A 19,470-nucleotide genomic window follows, 5' to 3' on the forward strand; every position below is an offset into this window, starting at 1 on the left:
ATGACCATAAAACACCTCCGACCAGAAACGTTCCAAACCCCTCCCCGACCAGAGACACGCCAGCCCCAAGATAACCTCCCCTCTGCCCAGAGACATTCCAGCACCGCCATAAACTTCTCCCCACAAACACATTCCAGGCCTGTGATAAGCCCCCTCACCCTAAAACCAATATATACTCTTAGTCCGTAAGACATAATGCTCCTGACTGAAATCAGCCACAAGCCCCACACCCAGTAGCTCATCTGAAAACTCATTTAACTGAAAGCTCCAAGGGATGACCCAGCTGCTTCTTCCCCTTCAAGTCTAGGGATGATAACAGCTTCCTGCTGTTGCTAGACCCTGTATGCATCACTACTTATTGGTTCTCTTAACCTGCCCACACCTCTGTAAGTTGTCCCTTGTAGCCATCTCCAAACCCTAGCTGAGCGCACCCTTCATTTCCTGCCAGGGTCCTAACTGCACATCATCTGCAAGTCCACACTCAACTCTCGGTGGGCATTTATCCACTTTGTCAGGAGAGCAAGCATGTTTGCGAATCGGGATTTGGTGAACACTCTTACTGCCAGAGCTAATTCTCTATGTGATTTAACCAACCAGGACGACCAGCAGTCAAGATCACAAGCTAAAACCAAGTTAGTCCAGGCCGGCGGAGCTCTCACCTGAGTGACATCAGACAAACCATATCAACTGCCCAAAAGCCACGGGCTGCTCACCCACCCTGGGGATGGGGTCAAAGTGGGCAGGCCAAAAAAGAAAAAAGCAAACCAGCTGGCGAATGTGATTATCTTTTACTTCTCGTTGGATTGGCAGCCTCTGGGTTGTGGTACATCCATCATGTTGAAAGCCAGCTACATCCATGGATTAAAAATTAATTTACTGCCCAGCCTGGCTTCCAGCTTGATGCCTTAATTAAGTTTGTTATTACAGTAGTGCTGAGCTCTGAGGCATCATTTAGCCCAGTCTAGAGACCTCAGTGTTTGGGGAGAGGTTTATGAGCTCTGTAATGCAATTATCTTCCAGCACACATAGAACGCTTATCTCCAAAGTCACTCTGAATTCATCCCAGGTTCTTTGTGCATATGTAACTAGGAAGAGAGTTATTGATCTACTTTTTCAAAGACATGCTCAACGGTCTCGAATCTCAAAAGACAGGAGAATTTGATCCTATTGCTGGGAAAGACACTATTTGGAGGAGCACATTAATTTAATTAAACATTTAATTGAGCAGCTACTATATATATGTTCAGTATGCACATAAGTGTGACATAATCCCTGTAGAAGCTTTCAGCGAACCTTTTAACTAAACGGAATGTCAATGAGAAGGAATAAAGAGACAGCTCCTTATCACACCCCCCGCAGCCTCTGCCAAGAAAGGTCTCCAGATATTTTTCTTTCTTTAAGAAATATTTGGGCCCGGCGGGGTGGCTCATGCCTGTAATCCCAGCACTTTGGGAGGCTGAGGCGGGTGGATCACAAGGTCAAGAGTTCAAGACCAGCCTGGCCAAGATGGTGAAACCCCCGTCTCTACTAAATATACAAAAAAATTAGCCAGGCATCGTGGCACGCGCCTGTAACCCCAGTTACTCCAGAGGCTGAGGCAGAGAATTGCTTAAACCTGGAGGAGCGGAGGTTGCAGTGAGCCGGGATCACGCCTGGGCGGCAGAGCGAGACTCCATCTCAAAAAAAGAAAAGAAATATTTGGTCAGCCACGGTGGCTCACACCTATAATCCCAGCACTTTTGGAGGCCAAGGCAGGTGGATCACCTGAGGTCAGGAGTTCAAAACCAGTCTGGCCAGTATGGCAAAACTTCATCTCTATTAAAAAATACAAAAAAAAATAAAAAAGAAATATTTATACAGTGCTAACTTGTGCCAGGCATATGACAAACATTAACCCATTAGCCCTCATGATAATCAAAGGAATCCTAAGGTAGGTACCCACATTTTGCAGAAGACGACACGGGCACTCTGCTGCCCATCTCTCTCCACACCTAACCTACCTTAACCATTTCAGCTCTGAGGTCCCAAAGGGACATTCAGCATCATAGGTGGGGCTGGTTGTGCTCCAGACACACCCTTTGGAGTTAGGAGGATGTGTCCTTCAATGCCCTCCTTCCATCTGGGGGAGATTTCCTGAATTTCCAAGGACAGTTTGGATGGTGTGCACATGTCCCAGAAACGGGGTCACCTGTGGTGTGATAGCGCTGGGGGCTGCTTCCCCAGGGACTCCTATAAGCATGGGATGGCTCCCACCTTGTGTGCCATTGGCAGGGCTGCCATTGACTTCTTTTGCTTGACTTTTTTGGTAGCAAATGTGTACTTTGATCATTGTCTGATGTGTAAGGAACAGTCATTAAAGAACTGAACAAACAGATATAGACGGTCGCATGACAGAAGAATTCGCCAACGGTGGTTCTGTTGTACCATATTGTAATCAACAACGTTAAGAACGTGTATCCTTTTTTTTTTTTTTTTTTTTTTTTTTTGAGACGGAGTCTCGCTCTGTCGCCCAGGCTGGAGTGCAGTGGCCGGATCTCAGCTCACTGCAAGCTCCGCCCCCCGGGTTTACGCCATTCTCCTGCCTCAGCCTCCCAAGTAGCTGGGACTACAGGCACCCGCCACCACGCCCGGCTAGTTTTTTGTATTTTTTAGTAGAGACGGGGTTTCACCGTATTAGCCAGGATGGTCTCGATCTCCTGACCTCGTGATCCGCCCGTCTCGGCCTCCCAAAGTGCTGGGATTACAGGCTTGAGCCACCGCGCCCGGCCATATCCATTGTTAATGGGATTTGGTGTTCTTTTAGCACAAACAGAGAAGTGTTATTTTGGCAGCTCAAAAATTGAATTATTACAATGATACCTTTTAGCTATGAGAACTGGAATTCACCCTTCAAATGGTCTATCAGGAGTCATTTAAACACCCCCTCCTGGAAAGGGAGAAGAACATACTTCTCATGTATAGACATGAGGTTTTCAGTTGCAGCACTATTCAGTAAAGCAATACAATTTCCACTTGTCTATCTCGTAATTTTAAAACCAAAACTGGCACCACGTTTCATATTCAAAATACATCAAGAAACAGTACTCATAAAAAGACAAGCAAAAGATAAACTCAAGTGGCAAATGAGCACACGCAAACATGGCCATCACTAGCCATCCAGGATACGCAGATTTAAACAATGAACTCCCATCAGGTGTGCACATTTTACCAATCTCACCATACCCAGTGATGGCAAGGCAGGGAAGCATGCTCACCTGTACAGGGCTGGCAGGATCATCAGTCAGTTGGCCCAGCTGCTAGAAGCACTGGGAAGTCTCTGTTGAAATAGAAGTGAGCACATCCCATAACCCTATTAACTTCAACGGACTCACACATGTACTCAAAAGGCAGGTGTAAGAACCTGCATCACGGAAGAGTGGAAAAAACCCAATAGAGAAATGGAAAAGGAAAATTCGTCAGCCCCAATGCATCTCAAAACACAATGCAGATCCAAAATAGAAGCTGCAGAATCATGTGCCCAGTATGATATTTATGAAGAAAATTTACATAAAATCATGTTTTTATGGAGACTGACAGATGGGTAAGTACAGGCATAAGTTACACTTGCAGCCATGAGCTGATGAACAACATTTCCATCAAGGAGGGACACATACGCCATGATGGTGCCATAAGATTAAGATTCGGAGAGAGGTGAAAGCTCCCTGTAGCCCTATAGCCTGGTGACTTTACAGCCAAGGTAACATCGTAGCACAGCACATGACTCGTGTGGTGACACTGCTGTAAACAAACCCACTGCACCGCCTGTCCTAGAAAAGCCTAGCACATATGATCCTGCACAGTTCATCATACTTGATAGGTGATAATAAGCAACTCTGTTACTGGTTTAGACATTTCACTATGCTATACTTTTCTCATTAGAGTGTACTCCTACTTATAAAATAATAACTGTAAAACAGTCTCAGGCAGGTCTTCCAGAAAGTATCCAGAAGAAGACCTTGTCACCCTAGGAGATGGCAGCTCCATGTGCTTTGCCCCTGGAGACCTTCCAGTGGGACAGGACGTGCAGACACAAGACAGTGATGTGACGATCCTGACACTGGGTAGCCCTACGCTCATGTGTACGTTTGTGTCTTCGTTTTAAGACATTTTAAAAGTGTTAAATGTTAAAATGTTTTAAAATAGAAAAAAACTTATAGAATAAGGATATAAAGGATTTTTGTGTAGCTGTGTAATGTCTGTGTTTCAAGACAAGTGTTATTACAAGAGTCAAAAAAAATCACAGTAAGCTAAGGTTGATTATTGAAGAAAGAAAAATGATTTTTTAAAAATGGCTTTGGCTACTCAGAGCGGTCTGAGTGTTCAGTGTCCATAAAGCCTACAGTCGTGCACAGGAACATCCTACGCCTTCACATTCACTCACCACCCACTCACTCACTTACTCACAAGAGCAACTTCAGGCCTGCAAGCTCCATTCATGGTGAGTGGCCTATACAGATGCCTCTTTTCTTATCCTTTTTTTGAGACGGAGTCTCGCTCTGTCGCCCAGGCTGGAGTGCAGTGGCACAATCTCGGCTCACTGCAAGCTCTGCCTCCCGGGTTCATGCCATTCTCCTGCCTCAGCCTCCCGAGTAGCTGGGACTACAGGCACCTGCCACCACGCCTGGCTAATTTTGTTTTGTATTTTAGTAGAGACGGGGGTTTCACCATGTTATCCAGGATGGTCTCAATCTCCTGACCTTGTGATCCACCCGACTTGACCTCCCAAAGTGCTGGGATTACAGGTGTGAGCCACTGCACCCAGCCTCTTTTTCTTATCTTTTACACTGCATGTTACTGTGCCTTTTCCGCAAGGTTTAGATATGTTCAGATATACGCATATTTACCATTATGTTACTGTTGCCTACAAGGTCCAGTACAGTCACATCCTGAACAGGTGTATAACCCAGGAGCAATGGGCTCCACCACACAGCCTTGGGGTGCTGTAGGCTCCCCAGGTAGGTTTGTGCAAGTGCACTGCAGGGTTCACATGACGAGATCAGCAGCACGCCTTTCTCAGAACTCGTCCCCATTGTTCAGGACACAGGACTGTGAAAGTATGCTTTAAAACCTAGAAAGATACAGACTATCCTAATAATATAATGAATGCTTCTGGGAGTGGAGGGTGAGTAGGTGTTGCAGTAGATTCTATAAATCAAAGAATTGAACTTTACTTGTAATGCCTGATTTATTTTTAAAGGTGGTCTGGTCTCTTCAATAAATCAATCACACGGGGAAACCATGCTTCCAACTAAAAGAGACTAAAAAGACGTGGCTGCCAACATCATACATGAGGCGTGGCTGGATCTGGGTTCAATCAAAATAACAAGGTATAAATGTTCTGGGGATAACTAAACATTTTGAATATGGGCTGAATACCATATGCTATTGGGGAATTACTGTTAATTTTTAGGTATGATGATGGTATTGTGGTTGTGCAGAAAATAATTTTATTTTTAATGATGCATGATAAAGTATTTAGTAATAAAGTGACAATATCTACAACTTTGAAATAATACAGTGAAAAAATAGATGATGATAGACAGGCAGACAGCAAATATGACAACTTTGTGAGATGATTGCATCTGTGCACTGTGTGGGGGTTCATTGTGCTATTCTTGCCATTTCAAGGTATGCTTTAAATTTTCATAAGTAAAAGCTAAAATGGGCCAGGCACAGTGGCTCACACCTGTAATCCCAGCACTTTGGGAGGCTGAGGTGGGCGGATCATTTGAGGTCAGGAGTTCAAAACCAGCCTGACCTACATGGTAAAACTCCATCTCTACTGAAAATACAAAAAAAAAAAAAAAAAAATTAGCCAGGCGTGGTGGCGGGAACCTGTAGTCCCAGCTACCTGGGAGGCTAAGGCAGGAGAATTGCCTGAACCCAGGAGGCAGAGGTTGAAGTAAGCCGAGACTGTGCCATTGCACTCCAGCCTGGGAGACAGAGTGAAACTCTATCTCAAAAAAANGACAGCAAATATGACAACTTTGTGAGATGATTGCATCTGTGCACTGTGTGGGGGTTCATTGTGCTATTCTTGCCATTTCAAGGTATGCTTTAAATTTTTCATAAGTAAAAGCTAAAAATGGGCCAGGCACAGTGGCTCACACCTGTAATCCCAGCACTTTGGGAGGCTGAGGTGGGCGGATCATTTGAGGTCAGGAGTTCAAAACCAGCCTGACCTACATGGTAAAACTCCATCTCTACTGAAAATACAAAAAAAAAAAAAAAAAAATTAGCAGGCGTGGTGGCGGGAACCTGTAGTCCCAGCTACCTGGGAGGCTAAGGCAGGAGAATTGCCTGAACCCAGGAGGCAGAGGTTGCAGTAAGCCGAGACTGTGCCATTGCACTCCAGCCTGGGAGACAGAGTGAAACTCTATCTCAAAAAAAAAAAAAAAAAAAATTAATGAAAGGTTAATGTGTAACTTTTTGAAAGTATGAACAACAACAACTGGAAATAAATATGGTAGAAAATTTAAAAAAAAGATTGGCCCTGCCTGAGAGTCTATATGGTGGGAATTATACATAGGTGTTTTCTTGTCTGTATGTTTCTAAGAAGAAACGTTCTCCCAAATTAAAAATCACAGTCAGAACACATTGCATTCCTGGGATTGCCCCCTCTCACTATTATTCTACCACTAACTGCCTGGGCTAGGCCATCAAAAAGGAAGCATGGGGTTTGCAGAGAGGCACAAGCAGGACGCGTAGGAAGGGAGTCGTATGTCTACGCAGCTCCCCAGTTCCACGCAAGGAGGCAGGTCTTTAGGTGGCTGTCACTGCACCAGCAGTGCAGAGGCGGGGACAAGTGCAGGTTGAAGAGGCAGAAGCTGAGCCAACACGTTCTAAAAGGTATTCTGTGGAGTGTCTCTTGGGATTCACCATTTATAGCAAAACTCATAGTGGCTTCCATCCAAACCTCATCTGAAAGTCTGCACTTCGTGAGCTGTAAATCATTGGAGCAAGCGGTAGAGATCATGAACTGGAGACACTCTCCAGCCTCCTCCTCACCTTCTAAATATGACCTGTGAGAGGAATTCTGCCCTGGTGCTGGAGCCTGGCTTTCACTGGAAGTCAAAAATAAAGCAAAATCTCTCAAGGCTGCAACAGTCCAAGTCACCACAACAAGCAGTTCCAATTCTTTTTTAAGACAAAGTCTTGCTCTGTCGCCCAGGCTGGAGCACAGTAGCGCGATCTCAGCTCATTGCAACCTCTGCCTCCCGGGTCAAGCAATTCTCCTGCCTCAGCCTCCCAAGTAGCTGGGATTACAGGCACCTGCCACCACACCCGGCTAGTTTTTCTGTTTTTAGTAGAGACAGGTTTCACCATCTCAGCCAGGCTGGTCTCAAACTCCTGACCTCATGATCTACCCTCCTCGACCTCCCAAAGTGCTGAGATTACAGGCGTGAGCCATCGCCTGGCCCAGTTCAAATTCTTCAAACACAGCTTGCCCTACCAGTGAGCCTGAGGTGTAGAAAGTGTCCCTTCTTCACGTTTAATTTCTGTAAATAGTCCCAGCTGAAATCCTGTAATGAGTCTGGACAGAGCACTTACTCTACCACAGACCTGGTCATCTGAACATTCCCGTTAAGTGTTTGCTGACGTTTCCTCTGGGCGAGAAAGGGTCCTACCCATGACCGCATCTGCTCACATCACAATTTAACAGGCTGATTAAGATGATATTTAATAGATGGTACCTCCATTTGGTAGATTTCCTTGAATTCACCACACAGTTCCCCGGCTAATCGTGGCTACTTGTGCACTTGTGGGTTTCGCTCACAGGGTTTCTGTCACGTCTCCACACCCAGGACCATGTTTCCACACACTCGGTGGGAACACACTTCTCATTCACGGTGCTTTGATCATCTCCTGGGAGTTTCTCGGGGACAGGCATGAAAACACCTCCTCAAGTCGTCCTCACCGGCGACCGTTTCTCCACACTCAGCCCGAGAGCGAGTCAGACACAAATCTAATTCCCCAGCAAGGAGGAGCCCACATTGGTCAGAAACTGCTCAGAGCGCTCAGTAAGGGGAGCCCTGGAAAACGGTTCACTCCACCAGGTTCAAGTTCCATCTCCTTTTTTTCCCACTTTTCTCTCCACGCTGACCAAGCAGAAGCGAACACTTTTACAGCCGCTTAGGTTCTGTGCTGGGTGCAAGCATCAGAAACAAAGGCCATGACTCCACCAAAAGGGGAGCTCCCAGAAGGACGTGGGAATGTTCCGGGGGCAGAGGCTTGGAGGGCCAGGTGCAGAAGGTAGGGGTTCCCCTGCAAAAGGACCTGCCAGAAGTTCCTGTCCCCCAACCTGGGAAACTTTCCACTGAAGTAAATATGCTCAAAAACGTTGATTTTCTTTTCCCCCTTGATTCACTCAAAGATTCAGCATCCTAGGAGAGCGCTTCCAATCGGTCAGCCTTCCATGTCTGACCCCTCAGCCCCTGCCTGGGAACCAGGGCAGGAAAAGGAAGAATATCCAGTGGAAAGAGCTGCTAGAAAATGCTTTGGTTTCTATTGTGAATGGGCAAGTTCTCTGAGCTCACAGCTGAATCAAACCACACACAACAGGACAATGGGAAACCAAGACACTCAGGAATAGAGGATGCTGGGCAGGAAGGCCAATGACACCACCGCAGGGGGTCGCAGACAGCACCCCCTATGCACAGCCCACGGGCATTGCACATAGCCTTCTGCCTACGCTGGTTTCTCTGGGCACTTCAGGGAAGTTTCAAGTTCTCAGAGCCAAAGAGACCTTCAGTCCAGGTTACGTGTCCCTCTTACAGGTCTGATCGCCTACCCTGGTGTCTATTGGGGAGGAGGGAAGTCTCAGTTCCCCAGAGATGAAGAGGCTTCCCCAGGCCAGGAACTGTGAGGCTAGGACCCTCCTCCTGGGGGGAAGTGGGCAGTGGGGAGAAGTATCCCTGCCTCATCTCCGCCGGGGAGGGGAGGCTCAGGCCCTGTGGGTACAGAGCACTGCCCAGGCCACTCCTCTTTAGGACTCTGGTCTGTTTTGTATGATTTTATTGTGTATCACATGGTGCTTTGTCATATATGTACATTGTGGAATGGTTAAATCCAGTTAATTAACAAGTGCATTACTTCATAGTTATTTTGTGGTGAGAGCACTTAATACCCACTCCCTTAACATTTTTTACCAATACATCATCATTAACTATGGTGAGCTTGCAGTGCAGTAGATCTCCTGAAATGCACCCTCCCATCTAACTATAACTACACGTCCTTTAACCAGCATCTCCCCATGCCCCCCAGCACCCCAGCCTCTGGTAACCACCATTCCATTCTCTACTTCTGTGAGATCAACTTCTTAGCTGCCACGTATGAGTGAGGTCACTCAGTATTTGTCTTTCTGTGCCTGGCTGATGACTTAATGGAGCATCCTCCAGGTTCATCCATGTTGTCAGAGAACAGTATGAAGGTTCCTCAAAAAATCAAAAATGGAATGACCATGAGCCCACTATGCCACTGGCACCGACCCAAAGGAAATGAACTGAGTCTGTTGCAAAGCTGTCTGCACCCCCACATATGAACTGAGTCTGTCGCAAAGCTGTCTGCACCCCCACGTTTAGACAGCACCATTCCCACTAGCCAAGGTGCGGAATCAACCTAAGTGTGCATCGATGGATGAATGGATCAAGAAAATGTGTTCTCTACACAACAGAATGCTGTTCAGCCATTAAAAAAAAAAAAGAAAGAGAGAAAGAAAGAAAAATCCTGACGCTGATGTTGGCAGGGCTCTTGATTAACCCTCCTTGGTGATATGGTCAGAGGGACCCTGATCCATCCAGAGGAGAACTGAGCCACGCAGGGGACCTTCTCTGGTGAGGTCGGGGTCAGGAAATGTTGGGCCTGGGTCACTTTCTTCTGTTGGATGGAAGCGGGGTCGTTCGTCAGGGTTTCTTGGAGGAACAGGACAGGATCTATACACACGAAGAGACTTACTTGGGGAGTTCCCTCATGTGATTACAGAGGCCAGTGAGTCCCATGACCTGCCGTCTGGAGAGCCAGGAAAGCTGACGGTAAGAATTCAGTCTGAGACTGCATGCTTGAGAACAGGAGGAGCTGACGGTATCGCTCCCAGCCCATGGCTGCAGGTCTGGGAACTGGGGGTAGGGCACTGGATGGGGATTGGTCAAGGCCCGAGACCCAGGAGCTCCAGCATCTGTGGGCAGGACAGACAGAAGTCCCAGCTCCGGAAGGGAGCAAATTTACCTCTCCCCTGCCTTTTTTTCCTGCTTGGGCCCTCGATGGATCAGAGGATGCCCTCACATTTGTGACGATTCCTTACTCAGTCCACTGATCCAAATGCTCACCTTCTCCAGAAATGACCTCACAGGCACCCCAAAACATAGTGTGTGACCAGCTCTCTGGGTGTCCCTCAACCTAGTCAAATTGACACAAGGGAAAACGGGAAGCCTGCTCCTCCTGGTCCCTCCCATTCTGTTGGCGGGAGCAGAATGGGAAGCCTGCTTCTCCTGGTCCCTCCCATTCTGTGGGGGGAAAATGGGGAATCTGCTTCTCCTGGTCCCTCCCGTTCTGGAGCCTCTGGCAGTTCAGCTTCCAGGATCCTCTCTTCATCAAGTCTTGCTCCATTTCCAGGGCTTAGAGCTACACTTTGAAGGGAGGGTCTATGCCATCTCTGTGGCCCCAAAAGTCAGATAATTTTTTAAAAACCTCTCCATGCTTGTATAATACTTAATAGATTTAATAAACACTTATCTCTTTGATAAATAAAACAAAAGTGTAAAACTAGTTCATGTGTCCTAGCAATGTACAAGAGACTAACAAACATTTTGTGACTCATAAAAGTAATTTTCCTGCTTTAAATTCACTGTCACTGCCCCCTAGTAATACCTGCAATGTCTCAGAAACTTGCATCCATTGGAGGCTGTTGCTGCCCAGCGAGTCCCTGGACACTCTGCCTTCGAGTTCCCTCATTTCTAAAGCTCTAGCAGGAAAAGCTCCCAGGCACCTTCACCCTGGGGAGTCTCATCCAACACCTTATTTCACAGAGGAGGCCTCAAAAAAGGCAGGAGAAAGGAGTGTTGTGCCTCTAGCCACACCGCCCAAAGCAGGCAGAGCCTGAACTCAGCCTCAGGCCACTGACACGGGCTCCAGCCTCCAGGCGTCGCTGCCAGCACCACAGGGATGCAGAGCCCCCAGGTCTCCTGGAACTGTACATCCCCCCCATCCCATGAGCTCTGTCCCCACTTCCCCCAGACCCCACAGTGGGGAAGCACTCAGTGCCTGGCTCTCCAGGAGCCGAAGTCTCCTCCCTGATGATGACGTCCCTCCCATAAACGATCTCTCTGAGCTGCAGCCTCCATCAGACAATACATTGTGGGATATTTGGGGCCCTTTTGTCTTCCACTCCCACAGAAGCCAGAGCAGCCAGTGCCGCCTCGTTTACCCGCATCACTGCCCCCGATCCTCGGCTGGAAGACACGGGCTGTCGGCTACCGTAAGCAGCAGACACCACCATGCTGGCGGCGAGGCATCTCCTGCAGAGAGGATTTACCTCTGTAGCCTGGGCTAGGACCTCCAGGAGGCCTGTACAGCCTCAATTTAGGAAGCCCTTTGCCTTTAAATACACTGACTGCTTTCTCCTTCAACAGCTCGCGTCTGGCCCCAGCACACATGTGCTGTGGAGTCTTGGATTCTGGTCTGCAAGGCTCTCAGTTGTACACCTGACAAACACCTCAGGCCCGGCAAGCAGGACACAGAACCCATGTCCACCCACTGCCTGTTACACAATGGGTGGGGTTGAAAAAGTTCTCCGTCATGCAGGGCACCTGCAAGAGAGGACCCCAGGCCTAAGAAGTTGCTTTGCAAGTAGAAAGTTGGGGAAAACCAACTGGCCACAGGACTCATGCCTGAAACAGGTGCAATGCATCCTCTGAGAAGCATGTCCTGGATAGTTAAGAAGTCATGAGTCTCTGCCCTGAAGAGCTCATAGGGCCTGCGGGGATCTGGGCAGCAGACCCGCGTCCTCCAGGGACAGCGTGCCAGGGCACGTGTTCGGACGTCACACAACGCAGCTCAGAGTTACGCAAGGTCACCTCTCTGGGACAGAGAGGTGGCCTCCAAGGACAGCAGCTGCTTGGATTGACCTGTGTCCGGCCCAGACTGGAGAAGAGGCTGCCACCTGTTCTCTCCATCAGCCTCACCTTCCACGGTGAAAACAGGCCTTCTGAGGGCCGAGTACCGCCCCGGGTGTTTCAGTTGGCCAGGGTATCTGGCTTTTGGCTTTTTCGTAAAGCATCACCTTCTCTCTCATGTATGAATATTTACTTGGCTTGGACAAGCCCTCGGGCCAGGAGTTGAAAGGTTACAGTGCATGAGCTGCTCTGCTGTGTGCAAAGCCCAATCCAGACAAAGTTTGGCCTAGCTGCTGGGTTAATGAAAAGCCACCCTGGGTTTGGGGGTCCCCAGCCCAGCCCCTGGGACCACCCAGTCTGGGGTATTCTGTACAGCAACCCAAGCTAAGAGAGCACATTATGGAAAAATGGTGTTTTTTAAAATAATTTTTAAAACACCATCTTGACAGGATGGTGAAGACCGTGATGGGAAGACTTCAGAGGAAACAGTGTAAATGCAAAACCGGGAGAAACCGGGAGGAGCTTGTCAAACACAGCTCTATGACTTAAACAATTGGCTTCCCTGGTAACCAAACCATGCTGACATCACAGCAGGCTCCCCTGGATGCAGACCCTGGTACCTTATTCTGGGCTTAGATCCCATCGGGGTGAAGCAAGATACACAGCCTGCAGGGCTGAGCTGGGATCTGTCACTTGCAATATAGGAGTCCGGATGGGTGAAACAGCGTCTCCTTTCCCTCCACCCTCCCCCAAGTCCAGAACCTCCCGGGTAACCCCTGATGATTACACAGCCTCCACCTAGTCTCCAGTGCCCCGTAGTCGCCACCTGCACCAGGCTACTTAGACACTGGGTTACCACTCACCAGCTGTTTCTCCCTGGCCTTTCCTTGGTATACATTTCCCAGCTCCCCGGCTGGCAAGGATGACTAGGTGACATTTTTGACCTCAGGAATGTCCTTTGGAAAGTCGCATCTGTCAGAATCCAGGACAAAACGAAGGCCATGCCTGGTGAGTAAGGAGGGGATGGGACAAAGGGAGAGTTGACAGCAGTGCTGGCAGGTTGCAGAGGTCAGCAAGGCGGAGGACACTGCAACTGTGGGATCTGCAACTGCCCCGCTGGAGGGCCAGTGGGCAACCCACAGATACCCCTGCCGCCATCTCCAGGCTCCTGCTGCGACCTCATCGGCCAAGCCACCTGGAAGCCATGGGGCAAGAGAACCTGAGTGAGGAAGTCCAGTGTGCCCAGCCCCCCACCGCACGGGCAGAGGACAGCACAGAAAGAGGTAGAGGGTGGATCTGGGAGACAAGCAGGGAACACCTGGCACAGACTTCTCCCTTTCTTAAGATTCAGTCTCGGCCTGGCACAGTGGCTCATGCCTGTTATCCTAGCACTTTGGGAGGCCGAGGAGGGTGGATCACAAGGTTAGGAGATCGAGACCATCCTGGCCAATGTAGTGAAACCCCATCTCTACTAAAAATACAAAAATTAGCTGGGTGCCTGTGATCCCAGCTACTTGGGAGGCTGAGGCAGGAGAATCACTTGAACCTGAGAGGCGGAGGCTGCAGTGAGCCAAGATCATACCACTGCACTCCAGCCTGGGCGACAGAGTGAGACTCTGTTAAAAAAAAAAAAAAAAAAAAACACACAACTCAGTCTCATTAAGAGACAACCCTCGTGGGCCTTTTCCGTTCTTCCCACCTGGGATACAGGCACGATGCCAGAAGGTGCAACAGCCACCACAGGACCCCAACAACAGCAGAGAGGGAGGGAGGCAGGGTCCTTTCAGACCTCATGCCACCCCTGCAATGGTGGCCTCTGACTTTCTGCATGAGAAAAGCCAGGCCGGTCTCTGCAGGGCAGTGTTAGCAGGTTCTATCGTTACTTGCAGCTGAACGCTGTCCTACCTGACGCAACAGGCTGGCCTACACTTTGTTTTACAGCACTTCAGACTTGGTAACACAGTTGCACGTATACTATGTGATTGGAAGCAGAAGACATCAATGCCATTGCTCCCATTCCTTAAAGAGCACAATAAAGAAACAGAAGTTACTTACAGCCAAGGACTAACGTGAGTTGGGGCAGCACCCCCAGGAATCAGCAAAAACCAAGTGATTAATTACCAACATGGTGCCCAACCTCCCTTATCCTCAGAAGACGTTCAGTGAGCAATGTAAACAAACCGACCACATTCCCTGTGCTCTAACAACACTACACTTCTCACACGTTAGATATGGAAAAACTGAAGCACAGCATCAGTGAGCACTGGGGTGTAAGGAAAAAGGAACAGGCCGCTCCATACAGAACCAGTGTGAATGTTGATTCTTGGAGTCTTTCTGAGAAGCAGTCTCTCCAAGGTGTAATTAAAAAGCACAGACACAGACTCTGACCCAGAGATTCCCAGAAATAGATTCCATAGAATAAAAAACACAAGAATGTGTGCATGAAGATCTTTAGCATAGCGCTGACGAGGCAAAGGAAAACGGGGAAATCTTGCCGGTCTGCATAGGGACATCTTTTCATGATGGTCAAATAAAATTATGGTGTATCCGTGCCACAGGTTACAATGAAGCAATGCAAAATCACAAGTTAGAATTCTATGTGTTGACATGAAAAACGTTCATGATGCACTTTTGAGTAAACCAAGTTATCGAATACCTGTATACAAAAATATATATGTATATATGACACAAATATAAAAATATGTATCTATGATACATGTATTTTATATGTACTTTATAAAATATTTTGTAAAATATTTATATACATATTTTTGATAACTTGTGTGTCCAGTCCTCTTCAGATGTGTAGGTATGAAATGGACAGCCTGGACAGCTCCCTGTTTGGCAGGAAACGTGCAGATGCTGTGTATTTGTGTGTGTATGTGCATAAATACACATGTACATTTCATATACATATATACACATGTGTATATGTGTATATTATGTATATATACATATATATGTGTATTATGCATATACAATTATATAGACATCATGCATATACGTATAATAATGCATATATTATACTGTATATACTATATACAATATAGTATATATTATAATAGCACAATATATAATATACAATATATGTTATATATTACATACATATATGTATATATGCACATATAATTACATATAATGTATATATGATATACATATATACAAACATATATAGATTTTTTTTTTTTTTTGAGATGAAGTCTCACTCTGTCACCCAGGCTGGAGTGCAGTGGCACGATCTCAGCTCACTGCAACCTCCACCTCCCGCGTTCAAGCAATTCTCCCATCTCAGCCTCCGGAGTAGCTGAGATTACAGGCGCCTGCCACCACACCTGGCTAATTTTTGTGTTTTTAGTAGAAATGGGTTTTCACCATGTTGGCCAGGCTGGTTTCGAACTCCTGGCCTCAAGTGATCCGCCTGCCGCAGCCTCCCCAAAGTGCTGGGATTACAGGTGTGAGCCACTGGGCCTAGTCTATATTCTCATTTTAATAAACCAACAACCTCCCCAAGGCCTAGCTGTGGGGATACAGGTGTTTGTCTTTGACTATAGACAGGAAGAAAGGGGTGGAGGGACATGCATTGCTTACCTGGGCTATGGAATGTGATACTGTATAAGAATTAGGAGAGGAGAATTAAGAAAACTAATGCCCACTAAGTTTAAACAGCACCATTTTTTCATGAACAGTGACAGGTATTTTCCTGTGGTGGTGGGCACGGGTTTCAAACCTCTGCCATCATGCTTGGAAGCCCCCCCAAGCCCACCCAGACAAGCTATGTGGAGAAGTCCCTGTACGCCCCTCAGATGCCTCCCTGACCCTCCTGCTCCGGGACGGGACATGATCTGGACAACAGCGTTTGCTTTCTCACCTCTGGCAGGCACCAGTCTCCCTGCCTGGCAGGAGAGTGACGCAGTTGGATGCACACACCCCCGGTCTTTTGCATTCTTAAACCTGCATGCTGGGCTCTGTGTCCAAGAGCAAGGATGTCTCATCTTACAGATCATAACGTTCCGCCTGCACGTTTCCCACCAGATGAATGGGGAGCTGTTCACGGTGTCCCCTTTCATCCCTAGACATCTGAAGACAACGACTAGACACATGCCACGTTCTGTCTCTGGTTTCCTGCTCTCCTCTCCTTTCTCACCCCATCTGTTCTCCCGCCATGTCTCTTTCTCTTCCTCCCCTGTCTTGCTCCCTTCTCCTCTTCTCTCCTTATTTCTGCCTCCCCTATTTCTCTCTCCTTCTCTCATCTTCTCTGACTGTTGCCATGTTCAGCAGGGCTCCTGGCTCGGGTCAGTGCAGAATCACCTGAGCCACTACCACAGTTGCGAATCCCTTCTTGAGGGCTTGCTGGTTTCTCCTCAAACCTTCTACAAGGCAGGATTATATTTAAACCCATTTAAGACCTAAGGAAGCTGAGGCATAGAAAAAGCCACCCAACCCATCAGCCATGTCTACTGAGTGCCCATATGTGCAGGACACCGTCCTAGGACACAATGAGTGAGATAGAAGTTAAGGCATCTTCCCAATCCCACACCTTCCCAGCTCATCAACGCAGAGCCCAGCGCTGGCAGGAAGACATGAATGTCCAGAGATGGGGTCAGTACAGTGTTCTGGAGTCTCTCCTAGTGACAGGAGAGCTCCTTCTACATCTCCATATGGCAGCCAGGAAAGAGCTTGGCTGGGCACAAGCAGGACCACAGGAAGAAGTCAGAGGGTGACTTTGGTTTCCAGCACGGAGGTCTGGAGAGCTCTGCCAGAGGCCTGAGCAGAAAGGAAGGATTTTCGGGGACTGCTTGTGTGGGCTGTGGATCCCTGCAACATGGCCTTGGCATCAGCTGCTGACCTGAAGTTGGGGTGCAGGGGCCCCCCTCCTCTGCAGAGCCCCCCATGTTCCACTGATGAGAGGTTCCACCCCATCTCTCATTTTTCCAGGACCCCCAGCCTTACACCTCATGTTCTGAGAGCTTCCTGTGGGCCAGGCTTGGTGCTGAGACCCTACCAGTCTCCTGTGTTTCACTGCCACCAACAACCCCTGCCACCCCACCCCGGCCCCGAGTTAGTGCTGCCACCTCCATCCAGCACACAAGGACACAAAGGCTTAAACTAGAGCCCAGGCCCACACCCTGCAGCTGGGAGCTGCTGGACCAGGCTTGGAACCCAGGTCTGTCCTCATGCAAATGGTGTCATCCCTGCCCTCTTGACTCTCGCTGACATTTCCTTTCCCTCCTCACTGGAAGGAGTGAGTCACCATCTCCCTTCACCAGACTCCATTTTTTCCTAGCACACATTGCCCTGGGGCACCAACTGAGAGTTCAATCAATGCTCTGGCCCCACCGGCCTAGGCCAGCTACAGCTCCAGGCAGAAATGACAAGTAGGTGTCACCTGACACTGGCTTTAGTTACTGCTAGAGGCTGCTTAGCAGGAGGTATTGAGAAGGGCTTGGAGGAGGCCTTTCCTTTAGCAAAGGTGGGCTGCTTCTTGTTTCAGCTGAAGCTTCAGAAAGTAACAGAAAGGGCCTTGGACTGAGTATCTCTGACCTGACGCTAAGCAGCCCAGCACTTCAGTCCTCAAAGGTCCGCAGATGCACCCCAATTCTGAATTCACAGAATGCACATAAATTAGATTATTTTGGTAGAACAGGAATCGCTCAGTTGTCTGGGCTACTTGGAGATGTTATCCAATCATTGAAAAACGTTGATTGCATCAGTTGATTTTCAGATTGCCAGGTCTCCTTACTCTTAGAAAAATCTAACTTGGCTGGGTGTGGTGGCTCACGCCTGTAATCTCAGCACCTTGGGAGGCTGAGGTGGGAGGATCACTTGAGCCCAGGAGTTTGAGACCAGCCTGGGCAACATAGCAAAACCTCGTCTTTACACACACACACACACACACACACACACACACACACACACACATTTTTTAAATGTAAAAAAGGAGAAAAAGAAAGTCTAACTCTCATAAGAGTCACGGATCCCCAAAGCAATTTTGCAGATGAAGAGTTAATGATGTTCTCCAGTCCCCTAGAAAGCAGTTTGCTTGCCCGTAACTGTGCGTCAATGCCAGGCCTAATATGAATGTATTATCTAAATAATCGTTCATACCTCATGTGATCAGCACTGAACACCTTCCTCTCATCACATTCACTCCTGATTTGATCAAGTCAACACAAAAAGTTCTTTCCAGAGAACATCAGATTAGAAGGTTAAACGTGTTAATTATCCTTTTTTAAAGACAATGTACAGCATGGGATATCTCGTAGGATCTTCATCTCGCTCCATGGGCCCCGGTCCAAGGAGTCCCACAGCAGGATCCTCCTGGCCCCCTCGTCTTGGTAAAGACAAAAAGATCAGGTTCCCTTCAGTCTGAGGTTTCTCGCCCTCCCTGAAACGTCCCAGTGTTCAGCAGGTGGGGAGGGATGAGGTTCGCCACATCCAGGGGCTAGTGTGGCCACCTCTTTGCCTAGTGCTGTGGGTGCCCAGGAGCTCTGCGGCTCTTCCTGCTCACAGCCACACCTGAACAAGCATCCTGATGGCAGCTGGGAGGCTCCTCAGGAAGCGATTCAGGCAAAACACCTCCGTAAAAGTGCCTAGACGGAAACATCTTTATAGCTTTGTAATGTAAATGATCTTAAAGTCAAAATTTCAACAACATAAAGCAGTGTAAATGGGAGACTGTGCATGAAAAGGATGGGAGAAGAGATTTTAGCTGCACCCAGTTGTACAAGGATCTGGCTAATAGTGCAAGCCTCAGCCCACCTAGAAAGAAAAGAGGAAAGAACGGATGGAGGGAGGAAGGGAGGGTGACTATTTGGACCTCTACCCAGACTTTCATCACAAATGGGTCTTTATCTAAAAGCCAAAAGTCAGTTAACAGCTTTATTGCTGATGGACTTTCCATGTTAAACACACACACCCCCCTTACTTTGTAGCAAGCAACCTTCAAATTATGGCACCAAATAGGCAAAATTGAAGAAGTATGTTTTCCCATTACATTAGTATTCATTAATCCACTTCTTCCTTCAATTATCCAATTATTTATTCAACAAACTTCTGCACTATTTTCAGAGCAGCTTTCCAGGTACTGGGAATACTGAGTGAGCAAAGGTGAAATCCCTTCCTCAATGAAGTCCACATTACAGCAGGTCATACAAACCGCAAACGCACACGATTTCAGGCAGTGGAGGGGGCTATGCAACACCGTCAGAGCTTTCGTTCCCTCACCTCTTCCAGGACTGAAATCATTATGCTCTTTACTGATCATGTTATTATTGATTTTTTTACTCCTTGGGAAACTGGCCCTTCAAATTCAAAGATATCT

The 19,470-nt window shown here is 47.8% G+C and overlaps 1 protein-coding gene and 1 long non-coding RNA gene across 2 annotated transcripts in view; one reads left to right on the forward strand and one right to left on the reverse strand.

The window, feature by feature from the left end:
* The window catches only part of RIMBP2 (RIMS binding protein 2), a 234,357-nt gene that overhangs the window by 205,962 nt on the left and 8,925 nt on the right, over window positions 1–19,470 (reverse strand). The window lies entirely within an intron of this gene.
* On the forward strand, window positions 12,769–14,663 carry LOC108526712 (uncharacterized). Its single transcript, XR_001884591.1, has 3 exons — window positions 12,769–13,157; window positions 13,314–13,432; window positions 14,091–14,663. It is a non-coding gene; the product is annotated as an uncharacterized LOC108526712 (long non-coding RNA).

Source organism: Rhinopithecus bieti, unplaced genomic scaffold (assembly GCF_001698545.2).
Source record: "Rhinopithecus bieti isolate Rb0 unplaced genomic scaffold, ASM169854v2 scaffold_3615, whole genome shotgun sequence".
NCBI lineage: Eukaryota > Metazoa > Chordata > Mammalia > Primates > Cercopithecidae > Rhinopithecus > Rhinopithecus bieti.